General features: G+C 51.4%; 1 non-coding gene across 1 annotated transcript; it reads left to right on the forward strand.

Moving 5' to 3' along the window:
* The first annotated feature begins 1,114 nt into the window (after positions 1 to 1,114).
* LOC114807074 lies at positions 1,115 to 1,252 on the forward strand. The gene has a single exon (XR_003755127.1). It is a non-coding gene; the product is annotated as a small nucleolar RNA SNORA7 (small nucleolar RNA).
* The last annotated feature ends 18,436 nt before the right edge of the window (positions 1,253 to 19,688 follow it).

Genomic DNA, 19,688 nt, shown 5'->3' on the forward strand with positions numbered 1-19,688 from the left:
GTGTTTAGTATAGTGCTCTGCACACAGTAAGTGCTCACTAAATACCACTGATGTATTGAAAAGATGAAACAGAAATTAAAAAGGACGATGAAAATTGGATAGGAACTGAAGGATGTCATTCGATCAATCAACAGTATTTACTGAATATGTGCTGAGTGCTGTACTGAGTGCTTGGATTGTCTCCCCAACTCCACAGCTCTTCCAAAATCCCATCCCTTCAAATGGCCTTCCCTGAGTAATCTCTCATCTCCCCATCTTCTTTCCCCTCCAACTGCCACTTGAAGTGAACTCTTGAAATTGTTGGTTTGTTTTTAAATGGCATTTGTTAAGCGCTTCCTATATACCAAACGCTCTAATAAACTCTGGAATAGAGAGAAGCTAGTCATGTTAGACACAGTCCATGTCCCACAGGGGGCTCCCAGTCCATTCTACAGATGAGGGAAAGGAGGCACAGAGAAGTTAAAACCCAGTCACGGTCACACAGCAGACGAGGGGTGAAGCCGGAATTAGAACTCAGGTCCTTCTTACTCGCAGGCCCACGCTCTATCCATTAGGCCACACTGTTCCTCTGCGATATCTAAGCCTTTGAGTTGGACCCACTATGCATTTAGAGACACACCCTTCCCTCCACAGGGCTTATATACGTATCTTTAAATTGGGTTGCTTTCCCTATCTGTAACTGATTTTAGTGTCCGTTTTCTTCCCTAGATTGTGAGCTATTTGAAAGCAGGATCATATCTACCAACTCTGTGTAATAAATACCATTGATTGATTGAGTAGAATTAGTAGACATGACAATAATAATGATAATGATAATAATGATAATGGTGGTGTTAAGCACTTACACTGTGCCAAGCACTGTATTAAGGGTTGAGGTAGATAAAGGGTAATCAGGTCGGACAGACTCCCTGTCCCACATGGGACTCACAGTCTATGTAGGAGGGAGAACAGGTATTAAATCCCCAGTTTACAGATGGGGAAACTGAGGCTCAGAGAAGTTGGATGACTGAATACCAGACAAGGCCATGAGGTCTGTCGCTGGCATCACGGTGGGCATCCGGAGAAAAAGGATGATGCCACGTACCTCAATTTTGTGCTCTTCTAGGGCATTTTTCCCCTCTCAGGATCACACCTGGAGAGTTTCCAGTACCCTACCAGTTTTGGCAACAGGAGGGAGAGTCAAGCAGAGGCCTACCCATTCCTTTCCTAGCTTGGGCATTGGCTAGCGAGTGGAAGGTCATCTCCTACAAGTCAAAACTCACCCACGCTGGGCAGCAGCGGCATGGGAGAGAGTTGAGGGCGGAGAGTCGAGTTTACTGCACGGAAGAAGGCAATGGTAAACCACTTCCGTATTTTTACCATGAAAGCTCTATGGGTACACTACCGGAACAATTGCAGATGGAGAGCGAGGCTTTATGGGAGTGATGCGTCTGTGGTGTCGCTATGGGTCGGAAATGGCTCGATGGCATAAGGCAAGACAAGGGCGTTTCTCCTGAGGGACCCCCTGAACCTACCCAGCTTGATCCTCGTGGACTCCGGTGCCGCATCCGACCCGTGGACTTCGGCAGCTGGGGCCGTGGCTGAGGGAGGACTCGCACTGAAAACAAAACAAAAAAAGAGAGGGAGAAAAGCAATCAGCTGGTGCCAGCCAGGGGACACACCAGCTGAAGAGTGAACAACCGATCCCCACCTCCCTTCCTGGGGAGATGACTATTCTTAGCCATGTAACTGGGCCCCTACAGGGCCAGTAGGAGTTTAGTGGGCTGTTGGTGGGGTGGGGTGGGGTGGAGAGAGGAAGGAGTAAGAGAACTAGAAAGAGCCGTGGGAAAGCAAGGCTAGGGGTTTGATATTTTGTGGCCATGCCATTTACGTCAAAGAACTCCCATCCATTCATCCACCCATCCATCCATCCACCCATCCATCCATCTATCCATCCAGTTACCCCAGTGAAAATGGCGAGAGAATTGGGAGGCTGGTCCCATTTGAGAGCTGAAGGGGAGGCTGAATCTCAGACCTGGGGTGGGCAGCGGGATGCTAGCCTTGTAAAGGGAGGGGAGAGAGGCTGCGTCTAGATGCCTGGGTTCTTGCTCTTCACGCTCCTCAGAGGCTCCACTTCAGAGCCCGGCCCAAGAAGGATTGTGCAACTAAAGGACCCGAGGGCCTGGATGTTGACTCAACTCCCAGAACTCCACTTCTCCTCAAGTTTCAGGGAACTCACTGACCCTCCTCAGAGACAGCCAGGATCTCATCTGCCTAGATTCTTCCTTGCACAGTCACTTGGATCCGGTTCCTGGCCAACACTATACTTCCCTACCTGCCCCCTGCTTTCCTCCTCAGAGCCCCTTGCCCCAAGTGGAGCTTCAAGCTGAGTTCTAAGACCCAATCAATCAATCACTGGGTGCTTACTGTGAGCCCAGGGTATCTTCTCACTGAGTGAACCCAAAATGCCAGGGGTTCTCTCCTTTTTTGGGCCTCTGGGAGAAGGGAACAGCCAGCCCTTCCCTCTCCCTCCTGGGGGCAAGAAATAAGGACACTGATGAGCGGAAACAGCTGGAGACTGGTGGAACAGAACACAATGTGTGTGTGTGTGTTTGTGTGTGTGTGCATGTGTTGGGGTCAGAGTAACAGAAGACAATTCAAGTGGAAAAGAGGATTCTTTGTATGTTCGAGTGGAGTGGGGTTGGGGGTGCGTGGGGGGACTTTCCAAGTCCCCAAAGGGCTGTTCTCCATCTCTATGGAGGAGCAGAAGAAGAAATGAGTTTGTCTTGCAGCCAAGCTAAGACTTGGAGAGAATGGGCTCGCCCTGCAGCAGGAGGGATTGAGGTCAGACTTTGGGGAAGAACTTCTGAACCCTAAGGAGGCCCAGGATGAGGAGAGTTCTGGAACAACCTCCCTTGGGGATACTTTTGAACAGGCGAGGCCCCTCCCGATCAGGTTGGCTGAGCTTCCCGGAGGCAGGGGGCAGGCCGAGATGATCATAGGAGAGTTTTTTTCCACCCCTTTCACCCCCACCAGCTCCAGCTTCCGAACCCAAGCTATCCTCCAGATGGACAGAAGGCAAAGATAATGTGACTGGGAGCCTCATGACGGATGGGGACTGTGTCCGACCTGATGATCCTTTATCGACCCCAGGACTTAGGACAGTGCTTGGCACAGAGCAAACCCTTTACAAATACCTTTATAGAGGGAGAGGGGAAAAGCTAGAGAGGGAGAGGTGAAGAGGAAAAGAATTCAGAAGTCCAGAAAGAGACTAGGGAATGAACAGACTGGCTTGGAGGTTGAGGATTTGGGGAGAGGGAGCAAAGAGAGATATGTTGAACTCAGTGCCAGAGAAGAGTGTCGATGTCGTCATTCATTCAATCATATTTATTGAGCGCTTATTATGTGCAGAGCACTGTGCTAAGTACTTGGGAGAGTACAATACAACAAGAAACAGACATATTCCCTGCCCAAAATGAGTCATCATCATCCAATGGTATTTGTTAAGCGCTTACTATGTGCCGAGCACTGCACTAAGCATTGGGGTAGATACAAAATAGTCAGGTCCCGCATGGGGCTCACAGTCTGATAATAATAATAATAATGTTGGTATTTGTTAAGCGCTTACTATGTGCAGAGCACTGTTCTAAGCACTGGGGTAGATACAGGGTAATCAGGTTGTCCCATGTGAGGCTCACAGTTAATCCCATTTTACAGATGAGGTAACTGAGGCACAGAGAAGTTGTGAGTTGCCCACAGTCACACAGCTGACAAGTGGCAGAGCCGGGATTCGAACTCATGACCTCTGACTCCCAAGCCCGGGCTCTTTCCACTGAGCCACGCTGGTCTAGGTAGTCTAGGTAGGAGGGAGTATGACATTCCCCAGTTTGCAGACGAAGACAATGAGGCGCTGAGAAGTGAAGTGAGTGACCCAAGGTCACACAGCAGACAAGTGGCAGAGCGGGATTAGAACCCAGCTCCTCTGACTCCTAGGCCTGGGCTCTTCCCACTAGAGCACGCTGCCTCACTACCATACTAAGCACCGGGGTAGATCCAAGATCATCAGGTCGGATTGGGGATTCCTGTGGTTTAGGAATCCCTCTCAGTGAAGCGAGAGATGGCAGCCAGATATCCCTGGGCGAGAGGTTGGGCCTAGGGGAAGAGGTTGAAGTTGGGGCTGGGGTGGGGTCAAGTGCTCAATAAAGACTATTGATTAAGGAGGCCTGGGATCCGGGAAGGAGGAATGGGGACTGGGAGAGGGGCTGGGGCCATTGAGTAGAGCAAACTGTACATAGGAGGCTTCACGGGGTTGACTTTTGGCTACTCCTGGCAGCCAAAGAGGGGTGGTTTGGCCAAGCAGGGGTGGAGACCGGGCTTCAACAGAGAGTAGAAGAGCCGCATGTTAGCCCTTCTCTTGATGTGCACAACTAAACAATTCTAGATTATTATTTTTTTCTACTCACTCTCCAAGGTTGTTCCCAGTCCCTTCCCACTGACCGATAAGCGTCTCCTCTGCCGGAGGCCAAGTCACAGGGACTGATAAGAAAGGAAACAGCTAGCCTTCTTCGTCAAGTTGACCGGATGGATGTCAAGGCTGAGCTGGGGGCAAGAGATGTTAGATTCTGGTGGGCTTTATGCCATGTTATTTTAGATTCAGCCCTCGGACACGGGCCCAGATGTTATCAACCCAGTTCTTATCTACCGTGGGAAGGATCCAAGACTGGGGAGGAGATGGGGGACAGGAGTTTGAGGTGAGGGGAGCAGAAGCTGGGGGAAGATCCTGGGGGAGGGGAGGGGAAGGAGAGAAGGTCAATGAGGGCTACATCCGTGAATCCTGGGCCTTTGGTGGAACAGGTTGAAGCTTTGAAAAGCAGAACCAAAACAGTATCCCTGCCCAACTTCCTGTTTTTCTGCTGATGACAGAGAGATTGTATTTATGTCTCTAGGACTAGGGGAGACCACCCCCGCCTCCCCTGTCTTCTGAGCTCCCCCCTCCCCCCCACCATGGGTGCCAGCAGCTGGAGCCCAGGAAGCCAGAAACAAAACTAACAAGCAGCATGGCCTAGTGGAAAGAACCCAGGCCTGGGAGTCAGAGGACCTGGGTTCTAATTCCGGCTCCATCACTTGTCTGCTGTGTGACCTTAAGCAAGTCACTTCACTTCTCTGTGCCTCAGTTACCTCATCTGTAAAATGGGGATCGAGACTGGGAGCCCCAAGTGGGACAAGGACCGTGTCCAACCCAATTTGCTTGTCTCCACCCCAGCGCTTAGTACAGTTCCTGGCACATAGTAAGCACTTAACAAATACCATAATTATTATTATTATTATTATTATCTCCCAGGATTTTGGTCCTCATTAGGTACATCTCCATAATTTATTTCCCTGTCTGTCTCCCCCTATAGACTGTAAACTTCTTGCAGGCAGGGAACCTGTCCACCAACTCTGTTGTATTTTTTTTTACGGTACTTGTTAAGCCCTCATGATGTGCTAGGCACTGTACTAAGCGCTGGGGTAGATACGAGCTAGTCACTTTGGACACAGTCCATATCTCCCGGGGGGTTCACAATGTCCTCTCCCAAGCTCTGCCCACAGTAGACTCTCAGTCAATATGATTGACTGATTGCTGGTTAGTCAGGGGTCTGGCCCATGTGGATTATCCTCGGATCCCAAGGATCTGCTGGGGAGCCCCCGGCTGGGGTGTCACGGGTGGATTTGCTTGTATCCACCCAGTGCCACGCTGAATGCCTTTCAACTCCAGGTCAGGAAATGGCATATCCTAGCCTCAGCCCCAGCCTGGCCCAGGCCCTGCAGGAGACCCCGGGACCTTGCAGGGAAAGGAGTCTGGGACTGCAGGAGGTGAAGGGAGGCAGGGAGAAGAGGACATTTGGGTTGGCAGGCGGAACGTCTCTTTCCATCAGGCCACGGCTGCTTCAGTATGGACCGCTTGTCCAAGAATTCATCCAAATCCCTCTAGCAGCTATTGATAGTTTCAGCCTGCCTAATTCATGCTCTAACAAACCCCTATGCTTCCCACCAGCTGGCTTGGGTGAAGAAGCTTGTTTTTGAATCTAAGCTCCAACAAGTGCCTCCTCATCCTGGTGGAGGGAGGGGGGGGGGATGGAATGTGGCGAATGACAACTTCAATCCCATCCCCTCCCAGCTGTCATCTTTCCAGATGGAATAGTTCTGATCTCTTCGGGCTGTCCTCTTGTGGAAATTTCTCCATCTCTGCCCACCCCAAATCTCCCTGGTTATCTTCCCCAGCTGGCTATGTCCCCCCTGAGAGGCAACGAGCCGGATGGCGCACGGCCTTCCAGGTGTGGGTGCCCCAGGGCTTAGATGGAGGCAAAGTCGGCCTTCAGTTGGGTTTCCTTTCTCCCTCTCCTCAATGGTGCCCAGCATTTCCCTGGCCTCTCGGGCTGCCAAGGCAATTACCAATTGATGATTTGATCAATTAGCAATGATGCCTGGATTCTTTCCTTTGCTCTGCAGAGTGACAGTCTGGAGTTTGAGCTGCATCTGAGTCTCTAGGCCTCAATTTCTCCCTCCCTCTAGAAGCCAAAAGTTAGTGTCACACCAGGTTTAGAAATGCTAGGGGGAGGAGCAGATGGAGAGATTGGAAAACATAAATTACTCTTGGTTCCTGCATAAATGCGATGGAGAAGGACAGGAGAGAGAAAGACAGAGAGAGAGCAAGAGAGAGAGAAAGAGTAAAATAAAAGCTGACCAATATATTGTCTTTGCAGGGGGTTCAACGGCTGATGAATTTCTAAGCTCCCAGAGCTGGGAATCCAGAGAATTTCCCACCTAGGTGATTGGAATTCCCACAACAGTCCCTGGAGAAGGAGTAGCTCTAGCCAGAAAAGGAAGGATCTTTGGCTTCCTGATTGGACAGTTGGAAGAGAGTCCTTTCCACCCCTTCCCTCCCCAGGGAACTGAAGCCAGGTGTCCTGACCTGTTTTCCAGTCCATCCCTCTTAGAACCAGCCTGGGGCAAGGGAAGCGGTGTGGCCTAATGGAAAGAGCCCAGGCCTAAGAGTCAGAGGACCTGGGTTCTAATAATAATAATACATAATTATGGTATTTGTTAAGTGCTTACTATGTGCCAGGCACTGTACTAAGGATTCGGGTGGATACAAGCAAATGGGGTTGACACAGTCCCTTGTCCCATGTGAGGCTCACAGTCTCAACCCCCTTTTTACAGATGAGGTAACTGAGGCACAGGGAAGTTAAGCGACTTCCCCAAGGTCACACAGCAGGCAAGTGGCGGAGCCGGGATTAGAACCCATGACCTTCTGACTTCCAGGCCTGTGCGCTATACGCTATGCCATGTGTCTAATCCCACTCTGCCACTTGTCTGCTGTGTGACCTTGGGCAAGTCACTTCGCTTCCCTGTGCTCAGTCCCATCATCTGCATAATGGGGATTCAACACCTGTTCTCCCTTCTACTCGCACTGTGAGCCCCACGTGGGGCCTGATAATCTTGTATTCGTACCCCAGAGTTTAATACAGTGTTTGGAACATAGTATGCACTTAACAAATACCACAAGTATTATTATTATGGGGCTTTTCTGGGCCTGAAATTCCTCTAGCATATACTGTCGATGGGCGGTGGGGCACAGCACTGAACTAGGCCCAACTGAGCCCTTAATCCAAGGAAGCCAGGGAGACTCCAAGCCCTCTGGGGGCCTGGGCCCTTGGACCCCTGGGCTTAAAGTGGATTTGGAACCCTCCTCCTCCGCCATCCTTAGCCCAACTGGGTTTAGAGAGGACTGTAAACTTGAGGGGCTTTTCTGAATTTTAATTCATCTCCCCTCCAAGCCTACCTGGACGAGCGTCCTACCTACCCTTCAAGCAATCGATCAGTGGTATTTACTGAGCACTTATTTTGTGCATAGCACTGGACTAGGCGCTTGGAAGAGTACACTATCACAGAGCTGGTAGACCCATTCCCTGCCCACATCGAGTTTACAGGGACTGTGAACTTCAGATCTTCACCTCTTCCACTCCACCCCACTCCCATCACTCCCCTTCCCCGAAACCTAATCATCACAGCATGCACTTCTGAGTCATCTAGAACTGCCCCCTCTCCACCCCAGCCCTGCTCCCAGGCCTGACGCAGCAGAATAATGGCTGCAAATACACAGTCTCTTCCCTGGACTCACCCCTACTCGCCGGGCCCCCTCCTGCCTTTCATTCCTGGCTTTGAGGTAGACAGAGCTGATGGGGTGAGTAGGCTGTTGGGAAAGCGATTTGGGGAAGCTGGATTGAAAGCTTGAGCTCACCTCGTCAGGAGGGCACCTCCTCCCCACAGCCCCTCAAATGTAAACCTTACCCTCGAGTACCACTGCTTCCCTTTACCCAGTTAGACCTCCAGAACTCCCAGGTCAGGTAGTCACATTTGTTGAACGCTTACTGTGTGCAGAGCACTATTCTGAGCACTTGGAAGAATACAGTATAACAAAGCTCAGCCACTTGTCAGCTGTGTGACTGTGGGCAAGTCACTTAACTTCTCTGTGCCTCAGTTTCCTCATCTGTAAAATGAGGATTAACTGTAAGCCTCACGTGGGACAACCTGATTACCCTGTATCTACCCCAGCGCTTAGAACAGTGCTCTGCACATAGTAAGCGCTTAACAAATACCAACATTATTATTACTATTATCTAAAAGACACATTTCCTGCCCACAGTGAACTTCCAGTCTAGAGGGGGAGACAGATATTAATATAAATACATTAAATTACAGACATGTAAAAAAATGTGCCGTGGGGCTGGGAGGCGGGATGAGCTAAGGGAGCAAGTGGAGAAGAGAGTGGGAGAAGAGAAAGTGCAGACGGGAGTGGGAGAAGAGAAAAGGAGGGCTTAGTCAAGCAAGGCCTTTAAGAGGAGATGTGCCTTCAATAAGGCTTTGAAGTTGGGGAGAGTAATTGTCTGTCAGATATGAAGAGGGGAGGCCTATCCAGGCCAGAAGCAGGACGTGGGAGAGGTGGTCGGCGGCAGCGTGGCTCAGTGGAAAGAACCCGGGCTTGGGAGTTGGAGGTCATGGGTTCTAATCCCGGCTCCGCCGCTTGTCAGCTGTGTGACTTTGGGCAAGTCACTAAACTTCTCTGGGCCTCAATGACCTCATCTGTAAAATGGGGATGAAGACTGCGAGCCCCAAGTGGGACAACCTGATCACCTTCTATCCCCCCCAGCAGCTTAGAACAGTGCTTTGCACATAGTAAGCCTTAACAAATACCAACATTATTGAGAAGCAGCATGGCTCAGTGGAAAGAGCCCGGGCTTGGGAGTCAGAGGTCATGGGTTCGAATCCCGGCTCAGACACTTGTCAGCTGCGTGACTGTAGGCAAGTCACTTGACTTCTCTGTGCCTCAATTACCTCATCTGTATAAATGGGGATTAAGAATGTGAGCCTCATGTGGACAACCTGATTACCCTCGATCTACCCCAGCACTTAGAACAGTGCTCTGCACATAGTAAGCACTTAACAAATATGAACATTATTATTATTATTGTTAAGATAAATGAGATCGAGGTACTGTGAGAAAGTTGGCATTAGAGGAGGGAAGCGGGAGGGCTGGGTTGCAGTAGGAGAGTAGTGAGATGAGGTAAGAGCGGGCAAGGTGATTGCTTTAAATTTGAGGTTAAGGAGATTCTGTTTGATGTGAAGGTGGATGGGCAACCACTGGAGGTTCTTGAGGAGGGGGGAAATGGGGACTGAACATTTCTGTAGAAAAATGATCCAGGCATCAGAGTGAAGCATGGACTGGAGTGGGGAGAGACAGGAGGCAGGGAGCTCAGCAAGGAGGCTGTTACAGAAATCAATGGGGGATAGGATAAGCGCTTGGATTAATGTGGTAGCAGGCCTCAAAGACAGGCATCTCGGAAGTCAAAGGTGTTCCGATCTCTTGGGTCTCCCATAGGTGGCTACTGTCGGCACTCGGGAAGAGCAGAAATTGCGATGCACACGGTATCACGTGCGCTAAGCCGGGCACGCAGCATAACGTGATGCTGTCACACACACCTTTTTGCAGATGTCCTCTAAGCCCTCCCGAACCTAGAGAATTTCTTAGCAGAGAGACCAGTAACCTCTTTCTCACCAAACCCAACTGACTCTACTCTCCATCCTAATCCTCCTCGACCTTTCTTCTGTCTTTGACACTGTGGACCACCCGCTTCTCCCAGAAACGCTATCTGACGTTGGCTTCACCGATACTGTCCTCTCCTGCTTCTCCTCCAAGATCTCTGACCACTCCTTCTCAGTCCCTTTCACGGGCTTCTCCTCGGCCTCCTGTCCTCCAGCCTCAGTGCTGTGTCCCTTTCTCTCATTCATTCATTCATTCAATAGAATTTATTGAGCGCTTACTATGTGCAGAGCACTGCATTAAGCGCTTGGAATGTACAATTTGGCAAGAGAGACAATCCCTGACCATTAACGGGCTCACAGTCTAAATGGGGGAGACAGACGGCAAAGCAAAACAGAACAAAACAAAACAAGCAGTCTTAGCGCAGACATCATCAAGATAAATAGAATCATAGAGATATACACGTCATTAACAAAATAAATAGGGTAATAATATATACAAATATGCACAGTGCTGAGGGGAGGGGGAGGGGGAAGAGCAGAAGGCGGGAGGTGGGTAATGGAGAGGGGAAGAGAAGCAGAGGGAAAGGGGGGCCTCCATCTGGGAAGGCCTCCTGAAGGAGGTGAGCTCTCAGTAGGGCTTTGAAGAGGGAAAGAGAGTTAGTTTGGCATATGTGAGGAGGGAGGGCTCCAGGAGAGTGATAGGACGTGGGCCAGGGGTCGACGGTGGGACAGGTGTGAATGGGGGACCGTGAGGAGGTGAGCGGCAGAGGAGCGGAGTGTACGGGGTGGGCAGTAGAAAGAGAGAAGGGAGGTGAGGTAGGAGGGGCAAGGTGATGGAGAGCTTTGAAGCCAAGAGTGAGGAGTTTTTGTTTCGTGCGGAGTTTGATAGGCAACCACTGGAGGATTTTGAGGAGGGGAGTAACATGCCCAGAGCATTTCTGAAGGAAGATGATTGGGGCAGTGGAATGAAGAATAGACTGGAGTGGGGAGAGACAGGAGGAAGGGAGATCCAAGAGGAGGTTGACACAATAATCCATTCGGGATAATATGAGAGCTTGTACCAGCACGATAGCAGTTTGGATGGAGAGGAAAGGGTGGATCTTGGTGATATTGTGCAAGTGAGACCGGCAGGTATTGGTGACGGCTTCTCTCCTCAATCTACATTCATCCGTTCCCATGGCTTTAACTACCACCTCTATGCAGGTGACTCCCAAATCTGTCCCCCTCGGTAGACTGTAAGTTCCATTTTTATGGTATTTGTTAAGCACTATGTGTCTGCATGGTCAGACTCCGTGGGAAACATTTGAGCTACCACAGTCAAGGCTGACCCCCGTCCAATCCTTCCTCGTAATTGCACAACGCCAGCGTAGCGCCAATCCCGGGTGGGAGGAAGACGGACCTGCCGGAGGAAGGAGGCCCCACAGCAGTAACAAGACCGTACAGCGGACGACCACCAAGGACGTACCGCTTCACAAACCATGGGGCCCCAGGGATATCTGGAAGGGAGGATCGAGCCAGGTGGCCGATGCCCTCCCAAACAGGGCCCCCTTTGTTCTTGGCACACCAGAGAGGATATAAGGCAGTGCATGCGAGGGGAGGGTGCGGCGTGATCTCTCCAAGTCTGCCGGCCACCACGGACTGTTTGTGGGTAAGCCCCCCCCGCGCTCCACTCTAAATAAACTGTCAAACTGGACTCGATATGCAGGGGACCGGTAGTCTACGCAGACTCCGGTCCAGCCCGGTACAATTGGCGTAGTCGACAGGATACCGAAGAAATGGGATCTGGGGCGGGGAGGAACCTTACTGGGGGAAATCCCGGAATGGCCGTCCACATCAATGTGGGGCGGAGTAGCTCGTGTCTTAGTTGTGTGCGGGCCCCCACGGGAGTACGGAGAAGCTCCCAAGACTCCCGCGGGCCTGGAAAGGCCACTGGCAGAGGCTGGGGATGCCCGAGTCGGGAAAGAAGGGAAAGGATGGCTGCCGTGGCCATTGTTAGTAACTTTAAGGATAGCCACGGATTTGGCCCTAGCAGTGGAGAAAATGAGAGTATGGGTGCTGGAAAACGAATTGCAAATGGAAAGGGATATGTGGAAAGCCACCTCGGTGATGGCGGCGGGACTCGCCGATCAGAGGGAGGAGAAAGAAGGGCAGATGGAGAAACTGGCATGTCGATCTGTGAAGCTAGGAGGGGGGAAGTTAACCAAGAAGAGCGTCCCGTGTGGCGGTACGCCACTCGGATTGGGACCCCAAGGCATGGAACCCTTGGGAAGAAGAGTCAGATGATTCTGAGGTCAAAGTGATTGAGATTCTGGTGAGGAGGAGAACTGGGCATGATGCCGTAGAGTGCAGGTCTGTCCTCTACTCCAGCGGAAAGCGCTGGTGGAGCAACTGCTCCCAAATGGGGCCCCCGGGGGAGGGCCCATTACAGAGAAGATGACCATTCGGGAGTACATGGCAGCTGAGTTTACTGAGCTCGCCAAGCCATTTAAACAGCATCTGCGCAAAACAATAGCCGCTTGGTCGGTGCGGCTGAGGGACACGGGAGGAGATAGCATTTCCCTATCGAGGATGGAGGCTGAAGAGGTGAGCAGTATTACCGCCCATCCTGCCATATGGCAACGTCTCCACAATGCCCGATCAGTGCCGGGAAATCACTCCCTCAATGATTGGCTTGTTAGGGCCCTGAGAGAGGCATGGCCAAATGAGAGGCTGTCCGGTATGTGGAGGACGTTGGAGGAGGCCCAGGCTGTCTTGAGGGAATTGGGGATGAGGCAGGCAGTATATGCCACCACTTTCCACAGGCCCGACTGCGCTATCTTTACAGTGGAGATGAAGAATAAGCTTTTGTCAAACGCCCCGCAGGAATGGCACGGGCCCCTCATGTCCTTGCTGAGCCCCATGGTGGGACAAGATGTCTATGAAGTGGGAGAGGCGAGAGCCGACCTAGGGGAGACAGAAAAGGGCCGTGACCTAGAGCAGTTTGTGACACGGGATAAGACGGCAGATAGGGCCCAGTCAGGCGGGACCCGGTCAGGTGTCAAGCGCTCCAGGGGACGGGGTCCTGTCCGCGTGACACGTAAGCAAGTATGGTACGATCTGGTGCAAGCAGGGATAGTAGATAACGAACAGATTGACGGACAACCAAATGTGGTTCTCGTAAAGCTATGGAAGGACTTGAGACCAGAACAGCAGTTCCACAGGATCCCGACTGCCCCTCCCTGGGAGGAAACGAGGGTAGCCACGGATCAAAAAGGGAGATCATAGAGGAATTGGATGATGGTTGGGTGGCACCAGCTCCCCTAGACTAGGGATGGGGCCGAGGTCACCCCAGGGTACGGGCCATTGGGGGTGACCGGAGGCCCCACGTTGCCCTGCCCATCCATTGCGGGCCCCATAACCGGGAGCAGACATGGGCCCTGGTGGATACTGGGTCGGAATGTACCCTCATACACGGAAACCCGGAGCGACACTCGGGATCCTGGGTGACTACTGATGGCTATGGGGGTAAAGGGATCCGAGTAAAACGAACCCCATTGTGGATGAGCGTGGGGCGGACCCCTCCTAAGGAATATGTAGTGCATATATCCCCTGAACCAGAAAACATATTGGAGGTGGATATTCTGGCAGGGCGGACTCTACAGACTGCCGCCAGGGAGTTCCGCTTGCGAGTGTAAGTGATTAAGGCGGTACTGAGAGGGAGTGTGGAATGAGAACCCGTACAGCTCCCAGCGCCCTACTCGGTATCGGCTCTCCGGTGAAAAGGGGGATAACACAGTAAGGGCGTTGGAGGAGGCAGGGATCATATGGCCCGCACAGTCTCCTTTTAATAGCCCTGTGTGCCGGTCCGAAAAATGGACGGGTCATGGAGTATGACAGCAGACTACCGGGAATTGAATAAGGTGATACCGGAGATGCACTCGGCAGTGCCGAGCATCGTGAGCGTACCGGAGGATGTGGTGCTATTCCTGGGAACCACTCACGTGGTGCTGGATCTTGCTAACGCATTTTTTAGTGTACCCATTCAGGCAGCTGCTCAGGATCAATTGGCATTCACCTGGGAAGGACGGCAGTGGACCTTCAACGTGTTACCGCAAGGGTATATCCACAGCCCTACCATCTGCCATGGGCTGATAGAGCGCGATCTGAAGAAGGGGTCCCCTCTCCCAGAGGGAATTACCCGGTTTCATTATATTGACAATGTTATGCTAACTGGTATAGATGTCACTGCCTTATAGGCCTGCCTGAAGCTACTGATAGAGCACCTCCAGGAACCAGGATGGGCGATAAACCCGACAAGGTACAGGAACTGGCGTCGGTGGTCCAATTCTTGGGGGTCACCTGGTCAGGTAAGAGCCGTCTATGCCGGAAGCGGCTCAAGGTAAGATACGTGCACAAGGGCTCGCACGTAGTGTTAAGGAACTGCAGGGATTCCTGGGCCTGGTGGGATACTGGAGATCGTATATTCCTCACCTAGCCCAGTGCCTGTGGCCATTGTACCACTTGGTCCGTAAGGGGGCAGGTTGGAATTGGACGGTAGAGGCTCAGGAGACGTTCGAGAATGCCAAACTGTCGGCCGGACAAGCTCAGGCGCTGCAGGCTCCAGAGCCCCTGACCCCCATGACGCTGGACGTCAGCGTTTACACGGATGGGTTTGGGTGGGGCCTGTGGCAGCAGCAGGCGGGAGCCACCGTCCCGATCGGATTCCGGTCCCAACGGTGGAAGGGGGCAGAAAGCAGGTACTCACCCATTGAACAACAATTCATCATGGAAGAGCCCCTTACGAATACGGTCCCCGTCGTGGTGCGGACCGCGTATCCCATCAAGGGGTGGATCGAGGGACCGTTTGACCGACCGAAGTCGGCCGATGCACAGATGCCTACCCTGTGCAAATGGCATGCTTATCTGCAGCAACGGGCGACCTTCTCAGCCAGTCCCATGAAGGCCGAGTTGTACGCCCTATTAGGGCCAGTGACTTACTTGTCGGGCATGGGTCATATTCCGGACCCACCCCCTCCGGCCAGACAATATTTGAGAAGGGCCAATCCCACAGGAGGCCTGGTACACAGACGGGTTGTCCTCCAGAACCGGATGGCGCTGTATATTTTAACTGTAGCTCAAGAAGGGACCTGTGCCCTGATCAGGACAGAGTGCTGTCATTACATCCTGGATAATATCCAAAACGTCACAGCCGCGTTAGCCCAAGCGAATCAGACAGTGGGGGAAATTGTGGAAATTGGAAAGACTGATTCATTCACCACATGGCTAAAGAATTTGTCTGCTCACTGGCGTACTTTGCTCTTCACAATAATCATTTTAATACCATGCTTGCTACTAGTATGCTGCGGGATATATTGCTGCTGCGGCATCATGCTCCAGGCGACCTCTGCAGGAATGAACAGGGCCGCTGATCGCTTATTTTAGTTAGCATTATTATTTACCCCTGGGCGTGCGATTAGGGATCTTTGCGGAAGAAGGGAATGCGTTAGTATTGTACGGGTGGCGTCCTTGAAGGGGTGGAGCGTATGGTCACACTCCGTGAGAAACAGTTGGGCTAGCACAGTCAAGGCTGACCCCCACCCAATCCTGCTTCGTTAATTGCACAATGCCAGCGTAGCGCCAACCCCGGGTGGGAGGAAGACGGAACTGCCGGAGGAAGGAGGCCCCAGGGCAGTAACAAGACCGTACAGTGGACGACCACCAATGACGTACCATCTCGCTAACCTTGGGGCCCCAGGGATATCTGGAAGGGAGCATCGAGCCAGATGGCCGAAGCCCTCCCAAACAGGGCCCCCTTGTTCTTGGCATATCAGAGGGGATATAAAGGTAATGCATGCGAGGGGAGGGTGCAGTGTGATCTCTCCACGTCCGCCAGCCGCCACGGACTGTTCTGCAGGTAAGCGCCCCCGCTCTCCACTCTAAATAAACCGTCAACCTGGACTTATCCACCTCTTTCTTCGGTATTCCGTTACAATCGCTATACGGGGGACGGGCAGTCTACGCAGACTCCGGTCCCGCCCGGTACAGTGTCAAACATTCTTCTAAACGCTGAGGTAGGTACAAGTTAATTAGATCAGACACAATCCCTATCCCGCATGGGGGTCCCACTTTAAGTAGGAGGGAGAGCAGATATCTCCATTTTACAGTTGAGGAAACTGAGGCACAGAGAAGTAAGGCGAGTTGCCCAAGGTCACACAACAAGCAAATCCCAGAGCCAGGATTAGCACCCAGGTCCTTCTGACTCCCAGGCCCGTGCTCTCTTCACTAGGCTACACTGCTTCCCTTGTGGGTAGGGATCATGTCCACCAGCTCAATTATGCTGTACTTTCCCAATGCTTAGTACAGTTCTCGGCACACAGTAAGCACTCAATAAATCCCATTGACTGATCTACTCCGCTAGCTCTGACCTCTCTCCTCTGCAATCTCACATCTCTTCTCGCCTCCAAGATACCCTACCTGGTTGTCCTGCCGGCATCCCAAACGCTTGGCAATATCCTTTCAGCTCCTACATTCAGTGGGTCACCAAATCACGTGTCTTCTTCCCCCATACCATTTCCAGGATCAGCCCTTTTCTTTCCATCCAAACAGTTACCATGCTGGGCCAGGCCCTTGTCATAGCCCGGCTTAACTTCTATATCAATCTCCCTGCCTTCAATCAATCAATCGTGTTTCTTGAACACTTACTGTGTGCAGAGCACTGTACTAAGCGATTGGGAGAGTTCAATATAACAATAAACGGCCACATTCCCTGCCCATAACGATCTTACAGTCCTCTAGACTCTCTCCTCTCCAGGCAGTATTCTGCAGCTAGGGACATCTTTCTAATGGTTGTTCTGCACACCTTAGAAACTCCAGTGATTAACCATTCCTTGCCTTTCTGAAACTTCTGACCATTGGCTTCAAGGTACTCGGTCAGCTCTCTCTTTCCTACTAATCCACCTTCTTCTCCCATTATAGGCCGGCTCACACTCTTTGTTTCTCTCAAGCTAGTTCTCGTCTCTCCTCCCGTTGACCTCTTGTTCACACCCTCCCCACTGCCTGAAATTCCCTCCCGCTTTGCCTGTGTCTGCTGATTCTGCTGCATTGTACTCTCCCAAGAGCTTAGTACAGTATAGGAACAGCTTGGATGGAGCACCGGCCTGGGAATCAAAAGGTCGTGGGTTCCAATCTCCTCTCCACCACGTGTGCTGTGGGACCTTGGGCAAATCACTTCACCTCATGTGTGAAACGGGTATTGAGGCTGTGAGCCCCATGTGGGATGGGGACTTTGTCAACCCGATTTACTCGTATCCACCCCAGCGCTTAGTACAGTGCCTGGCACTCACTGAGTGCTTAACAATTACCGGTATCATTACAGTGCTCTACACATAGCAAGCGCTCAATAAATTCGACTGATTGCTTGGTCCGGCAGACCACTGCTCTCCCCATCTTCAAGACCTTTCTGAAATCACACATCTTCGAGGAGGTCTCCCCTGATTAATCACATCTCCTTACCTTATATCCCCCAACTCCCACATCACTTGTGCATCGCCTAAGCACTTAAGTACCTACCTTATACATTCTATTACTTCCCCCATCTGTCATTTATTTTCATATCTATCTGTTTCCTCCACTAGATTGAGGGCAGCAATCACAACTCCTTTTTCTACTGTACTCTCTCAAGAGTTTAAAACAGTGCTAAATGCAGAGTAGGCTCAGTTAAAGCTACTGATTGATGAAGATCCTAATCACTCCCCTCCTTGCTCCTTGTTTACATAGCCACCGCTCCTGAGCCATGGAACTTGGTAGCAGGAGCTGCAGGAGGAGGAGACTGGGTGGGTGCTGAAAATAAAAATACTGGACATAATGGTGTCCAGTGCCATCACCGGCCCAGACAGGGGACAGACCAGCTGGAAGTCAGACCGTCCCATAACAAACCAGACAACTTGTCGGTCACCTCACCCTCCCTGTGTCCTCCCCTCACGGGCCAGCAGAAAAGAAGTGACCCTGGGTGGGGGGGAAAGGGCAGCCCAGCACTGCCATCTCAGACCTCTGCCCGCCCAGCCTGAGAGCTGAGATTGAAGTGGCGGGGGCTTGGTGTGTGTGACAGCATCACGTCACGCTGTGTGCCTGGCTTAGCACGTGATATCGTACACATTGCAATTTCCGCTCTTCCCCAGTGACGAAAATAGCCACCTATGGAGGGGCCCAAGAGATTGGAACACCTTTGACTTCCCCGATGTCCTTCTGTGAGGCCTGGGAGTGCTGGAGGCCTGACTGGGGAAAGTGAAGCAGTGGTAAGGGTAAGGTTCATATCTGGGGAGCTGTGGGGCAAGAAGAGATGGGCTCAGATTTTCAATCCAACTTCCCCAAAGCACTTTCCCAATAGCTTACTCACCCCATCAGCTCTGACTACCTCAAAGCCAGGAACGAAAGATGGGGTGGGATGGGCGAGTCCAGGGACGAGATTGGGTCATAAGAAATCAAAAAGGAGATGTTCAGGAGGTGCCAGGAATCAATCAATCAGTCAACGGCATTTACCGAGGACTTATTCTGTGTAGACAGTATAACAGAGTTGATAGGCACTTTCCCTGCCCACAAAGAGCTTACAGTCTAGAAGGGAAGACAGACATGAAAATAAATTATGGATGGTATGTAAGTGCTGCGGGACCGAGGGTGAGTTGAATCAACCAATCGTATTTTTTGAGCGCTTTCTTCGTGGAGAGCACTGTACTAAGCACTGGGGAGAGTACAACAAAATTAACAGACATGTGTCCTGCCCATAATGAGCTTACAGCTAGAGGGGGGTGCTTACTATCAAGTGCTAACCGTGTACAGATCCAAGTGCAAAGTCTACGCAGAAGGGAGAGGGAGTAGGGGAAATGATGGCTTAGAGGGGGAAGGCCTCCTGGAGGAGATGTGATTTTAATACAGCTTTTAAGGTGGGGAGAATGATCATCTGTTGGATGTGAAGAGGGAGTTCCAGGCCAGAGGTAGGACATGGGTGGGGGGTAAGTGGCGAGATAGATGAGATTGAAGTTCGGCGTGTAGGTTGGTGTTGGGGGAACAAAGTGAGCGTACTGGATTGTAGTAGGAAATCAGTGAGGTCAGCTAGGAGAGGGTAAGGGGATTGAGTGCTTTAAAACCAGTGGTGAGGAATTTCTCTTTGATGCAGAAGTGGATGGGCAACCACTGGAGGCTCTTGGGGAAAAGAGAAACATGGACTGAACTTTCTTTAGAAAAATGATCCAGGCAGCAGAATGAAGTAAGGATTGGAGTGGGGAGAGACAGGAGGCAGGGAGGTCAGCGAGGAGGCTGACACAGTAATCGAGGAGGATTAGGAAAAGTGTTTAGATCAGGGTAGTAGCGGTTTGGATGGAGAGGAAAGGGTGGATTCTAGCAATGCTGGGTATGTGGAACCCACAGGATTTGGTGACAGACAGAATATGTGTGTTGATTGAGAGAGATGAGTCAAGGAGAATAATAATACTAATAATGGTATTTGTTGAGTGCCTACTATGTGCCAAGTACTGTTCTAAGCACTGGCAAGGTAATTGGGTTGGACAAATTCCCTGTCCCACACAGGACTCACTTAGTCCCCATTTTACAGATGAGAAAACTGAGGCACAGAGAAGTTAGGTGACTTG

This window comes from Ornithorhynchus anatinus, chromosome X1 (assembly GCF_004115215.2).
Source record: "Ornithorhynchus anatinus isolate Pmale09 chromosome X1, mOrnAna1.pri.v4, whole genome shotgun sequence".
Lineage (NCBI taxonomy): Eukaryota > Metazoa > Chordata > Mammalia > Monotremata > Ornithorhynchidae > Ornithorhynchus > Ornithorhynchus anatinus.